Source organism: Liolophura sinensis, chromosome 13 (genome assembly GCF_032854445.1).
Source record: "Liolophura sinensis isolate JHLJ2023 chromosome 13, CUHK_Ljap_v2, whole genome shotgun sequence".
Lineage (NCBI taxonomy): Eukaryota > Metazoa > Mollusca > Polyplacophora > Chitonida > Chitonidae > Liolophura > Liolophura sinensis.
Genome location: NC_088307.1, coordinates 10,195,951 through 10,208,011, shown reverse-complemented (window position 1 = coordinate 10,208,011; position 12,061 = coordinate 10,195,951).

Here is a 12,061-nt window from a genome sequence, read left to right as displayed (position 1 = left end):
ATCAACCAAGAATTGTTTCGGTTTATAGTTGTAGCGTGCAGATGATTGATAAAAATGACATATTTACAGTGTGTGTATTCTAAGAGAGATTAACAAATGCGTCTTGTTCTGTTTAACCCAAGGGCAATAAAATGTATCAGCAACTGAGTAATAATCAATGTGATAACTTTATTTATGTATTTATTTATTTATGTATGTATGTATGTATGTATGTATGTATGTATGTATGTATGTATGTATTTATTTATTTATTTATTTATTTATTTGATTAGTGTTTTACGCTCATGCGATGAATATTTCACTTATACGATGGCGGTCAGCATTATGGTGGCACGACCATCCGCAGGCTGCTGACAGACCTTCCCACTTACGGCCGGAGAGGAATAACTTTAAATAGGCTGTTGTCGTATCGTGTCAGCTGATCCAGAGTTGCGTCCCTTAGTACCCGACCACAATGACACATGCAGCATGCAACAATGATTATAGCCGAGAGCTAATGTACATTACACGATACTTGATCATCTTAGATAACACACATCATTTACAGCGCAGGTGCAAATTAGTAGACTTTTATGTGTTGTTGCTTCAGAGTAATCTCTAATATATGCTCTTGGTTCAACACAACACCTCTGCTGGTGTGTGTTTGTGGGGGTCTTATGGGGCGGAGGTGGTGGGCGCGTTATCATGGTTGTAGCTACAAATATTCACACATGGAATTCTACATAATACAGTATATAAGACATAAGACATTATAACTATTTTACATTTTAGTGATTTTCGAGTTTTAACTACGAGTTTTTTTTAAAACTGGTTTTCAACTTGTCGGTGTATTTCTGTTTTATTTTGGATACACTCATCATGTCAGAAGCAATTTACTGCCTCTTACCATGACCATGCTCTCGCGACGATATAGTGGAAATATTGCCATTGTGGCGTTAAATCATAATCACCACCAGTAATCAATCATTCAGTCACTCAACCATAGAAATAACTCAGTGCAGTAACCCACTAACTCTCCTCTCCCCGCCTTTCCGTGTTTGAGTTGCATTAGTTACAGAAATCAACTAATCACGGCAAAGATAAACGGTTTCCACTCAGACAAATCGGTCGGAGAACACCATCATTTCGTAGATCAAAAGCACTTGGTTCTGATGTAACCATGATTGTCTACAAACGGTGATCATTTGTCTGTACCTTACGCAAAACACAGTACAATATCGATCCAAAGTAGAACTGACTGAGCTTCTGATTTATACTCATTATAATCATGTCCAGTGCTGTATCTATTTGACTGGTGTTTTACGCCGTAATCAAGAATATTTCACTCATACGACGGCGCCCAACATTCGCAAAGATGGTCGGAAAGCCAGTGTGTTGTTAATGCCTGCGTTTGCCATGACGATATGTAGAGTTTTTTTTTTTTTGATTGGTGTTTTACGCCGTACTCAAGAATATTTCACTTATACGACGGCGGCCAGCATTATGGTGGGTGGAAACCGGGCAGAGCCCGGGGGAAACCCACAACCATCCGCAGGTTGCTGGCAGACCTTCCCACGTACGGCCGGAGAGGAAGCCAGCATGAGCTGGACTTGAACTCACAGCGACCGCATTGGTGAGAGACTGCTGGGTCATTACGCTGCGCTAGCGCGCTAACCGACTGAGCCACGGAGGCCCCGATATGAAGAGAAGCTGGTGACATTGGACTCGAGCATTAGAGAAAACTGTTGAACTAGAGTGCTCCGGAATGGCATATACCTCATATCGAATCTGATCGAGAGATAAAAATCCTACACACTTTTACACAGGTACATGTATATTCTGTTTTGTTTTGATCATGTCCTTTTTTTAACGATGTAATTTGTCGTATCAACGAGTGGATTTCGAATATTGGAATAATACTAAGGCAAACGCTATTTCATTGTTTTTGTGGCATGCAAAAATCGCCTCATCTGCATGCACCTTTCTAGACAAAGGTTGTACTCACTTCATTTTATTTATGTGGTTATCGAACGGGTTGATCCAATGAATTGCACTAAGTGAATGTAGCTATGCCAGTGAGTCTACGTGAGCTACCATCTAGTCAAAATTAGCACCTTCCGTCGCAAATCAATATCTCCGAAGTAAGGAGCCGAAGGCTAAATACATCTGCAATATCCGACAGCAGATACATTGAGCCGCACTCAGTCACATACTGAGCAGTTATCTTCAATAGCATGGCTTTACTTGACACACGCTAAATGACTTACCAACCGCCAAGCAGTAAAAGAAAGCAAAGAAAAAGACGATGCTCGAATGAAGTTTTTCTAATTTTACGCATTTATAAATATATATAAATACAGACGCCTATGGTTTAGAATGTAGTCATACTGAGTTTGCTGTCCGGTTTGTGTCTACAGCTGCTTAAGATAGATAATGCCTACTCAATTTCCAATCCTCTTAAACGACACTTCAAGTCAGCTGCATCGTGTTCTGTGTGCCCCGAAACCAAACTGCTTTGTTATTGTTAAGTGTTACAGAGTTCCAGTCCATCGACGTTATCAGAGTGATAAAATGTGTGTAAGCACGACTTTCTAACAATCATCTCAGCATTTCTTTACATGTATCTTTCTGAAATTGCATAATTGTGGGTGAAATTGCCTGTGATGTTAAATACATATACATGTAAATTCTTTCTATTACTGCGAGACTAGAAACACCTGGAGATTGTTACTATCTCTGATTCTTTCTATTACTGCGAGACTAGAAACACCTGGAGATTGTTACTATCTCTGATTCTTTCTATTACTGCGAGACTAGAAACACCTGGAGATTGTTACTATCTCTGATTCTTTCTATTACTGCGAGACTAGAAACACCTAGAGATTGTTACTATCTCTGATTCTTTTGATTCCAGCTGAGTCCATCTACACAAACAAGACAAATCTTGAATGTTATGGATCAACACAAAGCCCACAAAAGTTCATCAGGCTTTTACAGTACCAAATTTTGCGTAAATCCAATCAATAGACACTGAGGCTGGTGATATTGCACATTGAGTTAGGCTGATTTTCACTCGGTTGAACTCGGTGTATGAAGAGCAATAGGTACCTTTCTATAAGCTGGCTTGACAAGTTACTGCCTTGAAAAAATTAGCTTTCCAAAAAAAAAAGTCTGTGCTGGAAGGCATTTATTTTGATACGGTTATACAATGACCGGTTATGCGGTTGTGATCAGGTGTCAGTACTTTTCGAATTCATTAATCTCTCCTGGTGCACGATGCCCGAGACAAAACTCTATGTGCCGGATTCGAAGTCATGACGTCCGAGAGAGGTTAGATGATCTTAAGGCCAAATTTAACTATTTTGCCACAACTAAAGTTTGCATTTGTAAATGCGTTTGTGACCAAGGAGACGCAACCTTAACACTTGTTCAAATTTCCGCCGACCAGAAGCCAGAGATAACGCTTTAATGCGTTTCCGATATTTATGGAAACCTTTCAAAAATGGGGTGTTACACTTTCGAATACGTATCTGGGTTGTTTCCGAAATCTGATCATTCCACGCAGTCAGTCGTGTTTATTTCTAAATGGACAATCTAGTTTGGCATCTCCATTGACAAGGCTCGAACATAACATCATCGGGGCAGTAGTCCAATTCGAATACATTGTCATTTCCTTGTACAAGTGTTTCCGATAATTCCCAAACACCCCATAATCTTCGTGTGAAATTTCACTATCAGTATCAAGCTGATAAATTTGTAGTACGTTGGTTCCTTTTTTGGGACATTTTAATTAATTTATTTATTTATTTGATTGGTGTTTTACGCCGTACTCAAGAATATTTCACTTATACGACGGCGGCCAGCATTATTGTGGGTGGAAACCGGGCACAGCCCGGGGGAAACCCACGGCCATCCGCAGGTTGCTGGCACACCTTCCCACGTACGGCCGGAGAGGAAGCCAGCATGAGCTGGACTTGAACTCACAGCGACCGCATTGGTGGGTCGCTGGGTCATTGGTGGGACTCCTGGGTCATTACGCTACGCTAGCGCGCTAACCAACTGAGCCACGGAGGCCCGGGACATTTTAAAGCAAAATGGTTAGGTTTCTAGCATCTGTTGCATGTTTTACCACATGCGGTTCAAACCAGCACAGAATTTCGTCTAGACTTACCAATGCTGAGCAAAGCAAAACTGTTAATCTTCCATGGCAACATATACAGAACACTTTTTCAAAACACAATTTCTTAATGAATCCATGTTGTCATCCACTTGCAGCATTTGAGATTAGATCAGAATCCACAGATGCCCAGTGTTCTTTTCTGCCCAAACATTAACGCACAAATGTTTCAATGGTTTCGCCAACGCAGATCTCAAATTTCTGAATCGCGATGCCCAAATTTTATGTTTTTTTTGGTTGAGTAAAAGAAAGCCCATCATAAATAAATTCAAATTATGATATACATATCAAGATATAAGCTAGACATATCAAAATATAAGCTAGACATACCAAGATATATTTATTTATTTCTTTGATTGGTGCTCAAGAATACTTCACTTATACGACGGCGGCCAGCATTATGGTGGGTGGAAACCTGTCAAGATATAAGCTAGACATGTCAAGATATAACAGACAGAAAAGGGAAACAGTTTAATATAGCACAGACAACCATATATCACTTACACTTCTCTGACACACAACAGTCTTTGTGTATTTTTCAAAAGAAAGCAATGTAATGGAAATAACACCACCATGGACGGTGAAACGAGAGTAGCGACGACAGTGATATTTGGTAAATGGTCACACGTAATCGGGGAATTCTTAGTCATTTAAGGCTCATGTAAATGCTTCCATAGTAGCAACTTAAAAACACCCTCCTTGCACCGTGGTTTAAGCAGAATTTCGCAAAACAAAAATTGCAGAGATGTTAATTTGAGATTAGTATACGACACTGGTCTACAGTTACTCTAAATATTAAGCGAAGTATCAAAATCATAGTTCAGGCCGTTGTCTGGTAACACAATATCCAAATTTAAACTCAAAATCCAAATTAGATACTGATCACTACACATGCTCATCTTTACACGGTAGGCCTGTAACAATTGTGGAAGCACGCTTTCATAGATTGTGAATCCACCTGAAAGATGCCTAATAAGTCAAGGATCTCCAAAAATTAACCATACATATTTCAGAGATTGAAACAAAATCAGTTTGCAATCGAGATTCGCGTGTACAGTTTGCCACAGATTCTTATAAAACAGCACATAAAGATTCCGAGAACAAAAGACACAGTTTGCACTGCATGCTGCTGTTGACCACAGCGCATACTAAATGTCCCAAATATAATAAAAAGTTAATAGAGAGTAAAACCAGAGCAGCGACGACAGTGTGATAATTCACAAATGGTGACATGTAACCGGTGAATCCTCAGTTAAGGTTTTATTCTATTACATGAATATTTAAACTGTAGCAAATAACAAGCCCTATATAGCACTATGGCTGAAGTAGAATTAGGTTTACAAATGCAGTGATATTAATTGTAATCCAGTAGACGTCATTAGAATTACCCCATGTTGTCATCACATTTAACTTTCAGCAAAATAAAAACAATGCGAAAAATCAAAGTCTCGCGGATGCCTAGTCCAACGGCAAAATGTTGTTTTATGCTAGAATACACTGTAAACGCACTTCCATTATTTAGTCGGTACAACGACGCTGTAGACAGGAAAACACAGAGAAAACAAGCAGAAATGTCACAAATTCTCGTGTGGCTCAAGTCATCTATCCTTAGAAAATCTCCGAGAATATGTTTTTACATGTGAAGTTATTGTTGAGTTCATTGCCGAAAAAATAAGTTTGAGAGCTGTCGTGTAAAAGACCTTCGCGTCCTTTGTCGTGTTGAATTAGATAGCAATGTTGGATATACAAACAGCTGCGATGAAAGCGCACTAAAATACATATTTTAATTATCGATAACATATATACAAACATGGTATACGATTTGAATACTATTGAATTTTATTCATTTTCTAGAACATTTCGTGCACCTGTATAAAATCATCGAAAACTGTTGAAACCTTCTCCTTCATGATTTCGTCATAATTTCGTACTTTAAACTTAAACGATTTGGGAATTGGCCTTGCGATTATTGACACGTGGTCGTGCATTTTTGTTGACGGCTGGCATACGCCTGCACAGATTCACTGTGAATTTGACATCGCTGATCATTACCCACACACAAGGCGAGAACAGCTTGAAGGACGATTATTCAAACGGCAATAAGTCTTTAGAACATCACACAGTAGACCAAAACCTTTACCACTTCTGACATCATGTTGCGCCATTAAACGAATTTGTTAATATACCCGCACAAGTTGTCAATAAAATGAAGAAATAAGATTAACTGTAAGCGTATGTTCTAGGAGTTTTTGCTGACCAACTCACGCGACTTCCATGCATACAAAAAAAAACACCACTTGACTTAACATAGAAAACATTTAAGTTACTTCATTGTTTGGTCACCAGACGGAACGTATGGAACACAGAGGTCGTTTTGAGAAGTTGTCAACTTGAACCATATTGGTGGCGTCAACTGGATGAGCCCCCAGTTGTAAAGCACAGACTTGGATCGAGTTCATCTTAAGGCAGTTGCGTCTCTGCATTGTTTGGTCACCAGGTTGAACTTAGCTTTGGAGTGTTGGGGAACACACAGGTCTTTTATCAAGTTGAACTACATTTGTGATGTCATTTTGTTGAGACCCTCGTGTTGGTTTCCTTTTTGCACTTCGGTAAAACCATTGTGACGTCCTAGAGGAATGTTTGTCTAGCGCATTGGGGAGATTTGTTTTCCCCTCCATCTTTTGTTACCATGGCAAGTTACTTGCTATCCTTCCTTAAGCCTCAGATAGTGGCATTACCGTGTTCTGTATATGTTGCTATGGAAGATTTGCCATAACAGTTTTGCTTTGCTCAGCATTGGTAAGTCTAGACGAAATCCTTTGCTGGTTTGAACCGTTGTTGGGTTGATCAGTCAGCTGTGAGTCGCCATGAGGAGCTACTGTCGCCACCATTGCCAAACACCCGGAGACAATCGTTCTTCTGAGAGGAGATGTGAAGATGTGACAAAGAGGATTCAGGACAGAGTTGGACCATAACAGGAGGTAGCTTATCTGAAATGTCACTTCCGGCCACTTATTTTGGTATCCAACAGCACGGGCCGCAATGATAAAGGAATAGGACAGCAGCCAAATTAGAAGCTTACCAAACGTCATCTTAAATACGTACACGTGTCGTTGACGGGCAAGCGATGGTCTGGCCGAGTTTTTCCGAACAAACCTTGTCAGAACAATATAAAATATAGTACAGAGCAAAACCGATGCCGATATGTGGAGGACATAAAATATTAAAATTGCCCGGTACCAGAGTGTAGTACTGGAGAAAGTGTAGAAACAGTAACCGACCGAAGGAAGCTTTTGAAGGACTCCATATCTGACACTAGGGTAGACCGTCACGCATGTGTCAACAGCTAGACAAGCCACACTGATGAACGCCAGGTGCAGCTGACTAACGGCTGCTTTGTTATTTGGTGAAACCTTAGTCACTGTGCGAACTGTAGCGTAGAGAATAAGACACTGGACGTGCAAGGAATAGGTGACGAGGGTCTGGCCGATCATTCCGATGGCACTGCACACAGCGACGTCGCGACGTCAGAAATCGTTAACGTCACCAGACACATAGGGATGACCACCATGAGCACTAGAATATCCACGATGGCCAGGTTAACTATCGTCATGTTAAGTGGCGAGCCACGGAATTTCTTCAGAAAACTCGCAATGATGTAACCATTGGGCGATGTCCCCGTTACGATCAAAACCCCTGTAAGGGTCACGAAAGCCACTGAGCTTTCTCGGTTTGTGCTGTTCTCTGTCCATGTTTCCATCGTGGTATTGTTGGGTGATGACATGGCAGATATTGAAGTTAACTGGAATATTTTGAGAACGACACAGCGTTAAGAATCCAGACAAGCAACGGTAAATACTCTCCTGCAAGAATCATCAACGCTATTGTTATAATCTTACGTCCGTGAAAATCAGACCATCGGTGGCTGTATCTGACTCTTCAATGCACTCGTAATGACCTTGCATCTGTAAGCGCTGTATTGTTCACCAATTTTCCCCCTACAGACCTCCCCGATGATGTTGTTTTGGCACAGCATGCAGGTACACTAATAACGGTCAGTTCCGCGTACCATACGCTAGTTCCAACTTCTCGACAGCGTATGGGGCATACGTGATAGATACGTGTCCGTCATTAACTTGTGTCGTACCTTTCCGGTTGTTATTAAGATGATCTTGGTATACAATTATCCATTATTAAAGGCTGGAGAAGATGACGTTTGATCCTTCACTTTATCTTTTTCCTTGACATGAAAGGAAACCGGACGGCGAGTGTAACCAAAGAGCTCTTATTAGCTCACTAGTTGAAAGGGACTACGTTTAATAAGGTTCGTGTGTACGATATAGCGGGAGGGGTAGGGGAGGGACTTTCTGTAAGATTATACTTGCGTCTATGCCAGTGATCAGAATACTTTGTCCTGTTGTTCAACCCATCGCTATAACCGGTTATAACCGGCCAGTCAACGATAATAATGACTACAACGATTAAACCATTGCGAAAAGGATTCCTATATTTTGTGATCTTCTGCTTTAAATTGCAACCCTGACTGAAGTAAATTCGCTTAATGTGCTTTACAAGTTTGAACAGTGTGTCATCGCGAATTTATTACGTTATTTTCATCAAATCAATATTATTTTTCAGTAAACATGTTTAGCATATCTCAATGCTGATGAACACTAATGAAGTACTGCCCGACATGAATCATGCCGTGGTCTACACAAACAGCGCTCCATCCAGTATAGCATGAGCTAACGGGGCTCAAAATCCTATAAATTTTACATAAGTGACAATGTTAACTTATGTAAAGTTAACAATGGCTGTAATTCAGTCCAAAACATTCCACTACCAATAAACGTTGGCGCGTCTTTCTGCGACGTACGAGGAAGGCATAGCGTGTTCTCTCGCCGAAAATTTCATCAATAAAATTCATACCTGTGACAAGGTTACAACTTCCATTGCTGTTATACCAAGCAGTATACTAAAAATGGTTGAGCAAAATAAAATACATTGTACCTTCAAAATACGCACAGTTGCATTCTTGGTTATGGAAGTGGTAGCGGCAACAGGATCCGGTTTCCAACACTAACCCAATCAACACATGCACTTGACCTCTCCCTTAATTCTTAGCCCGCTGACAAGAAGCACCTATTAAGATGCGCATAAGTACAATTCCTCCTCCCTACCAGGACTAACCAATTAACGTTCAACGAATGTTTTCAAATCGTCTTTTAACGTTCTACCAGGACACTTGGTGGCCGAGTCGTTTAATGTGTTACCTCTAGAGTTTAAGTCTTCCCACTTGGCCAATGCGGTCGCATGGTCATGTACGGCTGAATTCAATAATTTAGTTATTTAATTCTGTGGATGGTCGTGGCGTTCCCCTCAGGCTCTGCCCGGTTTCCTCCCACCATAATGGCCGCCGTCGTATAAGTGAAATATTCTTGAGTACGGCGTAAAACTTCAATCAAATAAATAAATAAAAAAATAATATTTATTTAATTGGGGTTTTACGCCGTACTCAAGAATATTTTACATACTCGACTGCGGCCAGCGTTTTGGTTGCAGGAAACCGGGCAGAGGCCTGAGGGGAAACACACGATCATCCGCAGGCTTACACATCTCAGTACTTTCACGTATATGGTTTTACGGGATAACTGATCACGGACGGGAGATTACGCTAGGCTGGAGCTCTGTCCGGTTTATTTCTTTAAAAAATTCTCATACGCATGTACCCACAGGTATCTTTAACCCATGTGTGAGGCCTTCTGAATGGAGCAACTCATTGGTTGGATCGATGTGCTTTCTCCCGAGTTAATTTGTGCAGCAAACCGTATAGACATTCAGGTACTTAATTATCTACCTAGCCAAATTATGAATCACGATTAATTGTTTGGCCAAACAAAATGTCCCAAAGTGCAATTAGTCTCTCTTCATGTTGCAACCGACGTATTTCGGTCGATGAACACGGACATTAAAGTGTATGGAGATATGCTGGGAATACAGCATTTAAGGCACAAATCGGTTAGCTAAGCCAAGCCTCAAATCTCGTAGGCGTTGTGAATGTATAAGGTTGACTTAATTAGAGGGATTTACCTAAGTGCAGTGTGGTCCCCAAACCGAAATAAAACGTTTCCGATATAAACGATTTGTTCAATGATTTGATTGAACAGGTGTTTTACTCCCGATGTTAAAGAGAGTACCATATTGGAGTATATAACAAGACAACGATTTTAGTGGGATTGTAGGCCAACGGTCACAATTACCTGATCAGATATGGTCACTTGTCAATTTATTTCAAAAGAGTTTTATTCTTACTGTTAAGGTAAATACTTAAAGTAATAACATCTTACAACCCACATAGCACCACGCCTTAAGGAGAGCCCTACTGTGGATGAAACTGTGAATTAACAGCAGGGTAACGAGCGAGGTGCGATGATTTCCTCTCGCCGCTGGCCTTTTGTTTTCACTCAAAGCTTTGTCTTGCCAGAGGGCATGTAAACTACTATTTATGCATTTACGTGAACAGTTAGATTAAAACCCTGAGTGTGGTAAATTTACAAGAGGCCGTATTTCACCGGTTATGTGTGACCATTTGCAAGCTATCACACTGTCGCTAATGATCTGGCCTTACATTCTATGCTGTACGTCTTTGACAATATTATCCTCTGTCTACACGTACATGGACGTATATGATTTGTATACTCAAGATTTGATTTTATTTGATTGGTTTGACTACGGTACTCAAGAATCTTTCACTTATACGACATCACGGTGGAAGGAAGCCGGGCAGAGTCCGAGGGCTCCCACGACCATGGACAGGTTGCCCTCAAATCTTTCCACGCACGACCGGAAAGCAAGCAAGCATGCTTCAGCTGCACTTACACGCAGATCGACGGCATTGATGAAAGACCCCTGGTTGATTCCGGTATACTAGCACCTTAGCCACTAGGCCACAGAGCTCACACTCTTTCACCCAGGTCAATGAAGACGCATGTTCAAATCTCGCTCTTGCTGATTTGGTTGCGGCTGTAAATCCAGGGATTCCTGGCGAAGGTCAGCTTAGTTTACTATTGTAGACTTTGTTTTTTTTCACCTATGCAAACTTAAATCATCATTCACCAAACCATAAAAAGCTAAATAAAACATAACTCAGTTCAACAAATAACCAGGAAATAATTCAAACAGAGGGGGGTTGGAGGAGGGGTGAGGCATGCATATTCGGTATAGTATTTAGAAAACGTTTTTTTTTCTTCTCAGGAAGGCAGAATTTGTTCGATCTTAATTGTAAATTTGCTTTGTTGATGATTATTTATTTACTTATTTGATTGGTGTTTTACGCCGTGCTCAAGACTATTTCACTTGTACGACGGTGGCCAGCATTATGGTGGGAGGAAACCGGGCCCAGACCTTCCCCCTTATAGCTTGAGCTGGACTTGAACTCAGAGCGACGGCATTGGTAAGAGGCTCCTGGGTCATTAAGCTGCGCTAGCCATGGAGCCCAGAGCCCTAACCTCCCCCCCCCCCCCTCCCCACCTTCCCCCTTAATATATATATATATATATATATATATCGGGCTGAAGTTGACAAATTCTTCACATAAATAGCAGGGGAAATCATTGCACTCATGTTACCTCATATCCTAAACTGAATACACGTGTTCCACGCTGTAGCAGTAGGCTACTATAACTAGGTCAGCGTCCCCGACCGTCACCTATGACTTCGTACAACCAATACATGCATATGAACGTATACTACAGCGATGCGCGGCAAACCATAGCGCACTAAATTTGTGTCACATTACACGTTCTAATTCCAACAGTTGTAAGATCGTAATGCCTGCTATCTTCTGTATGCGTACGTACAAATAGGTTAATATCAAGACGTGAAACCTAGGCGACAGGTCATCGC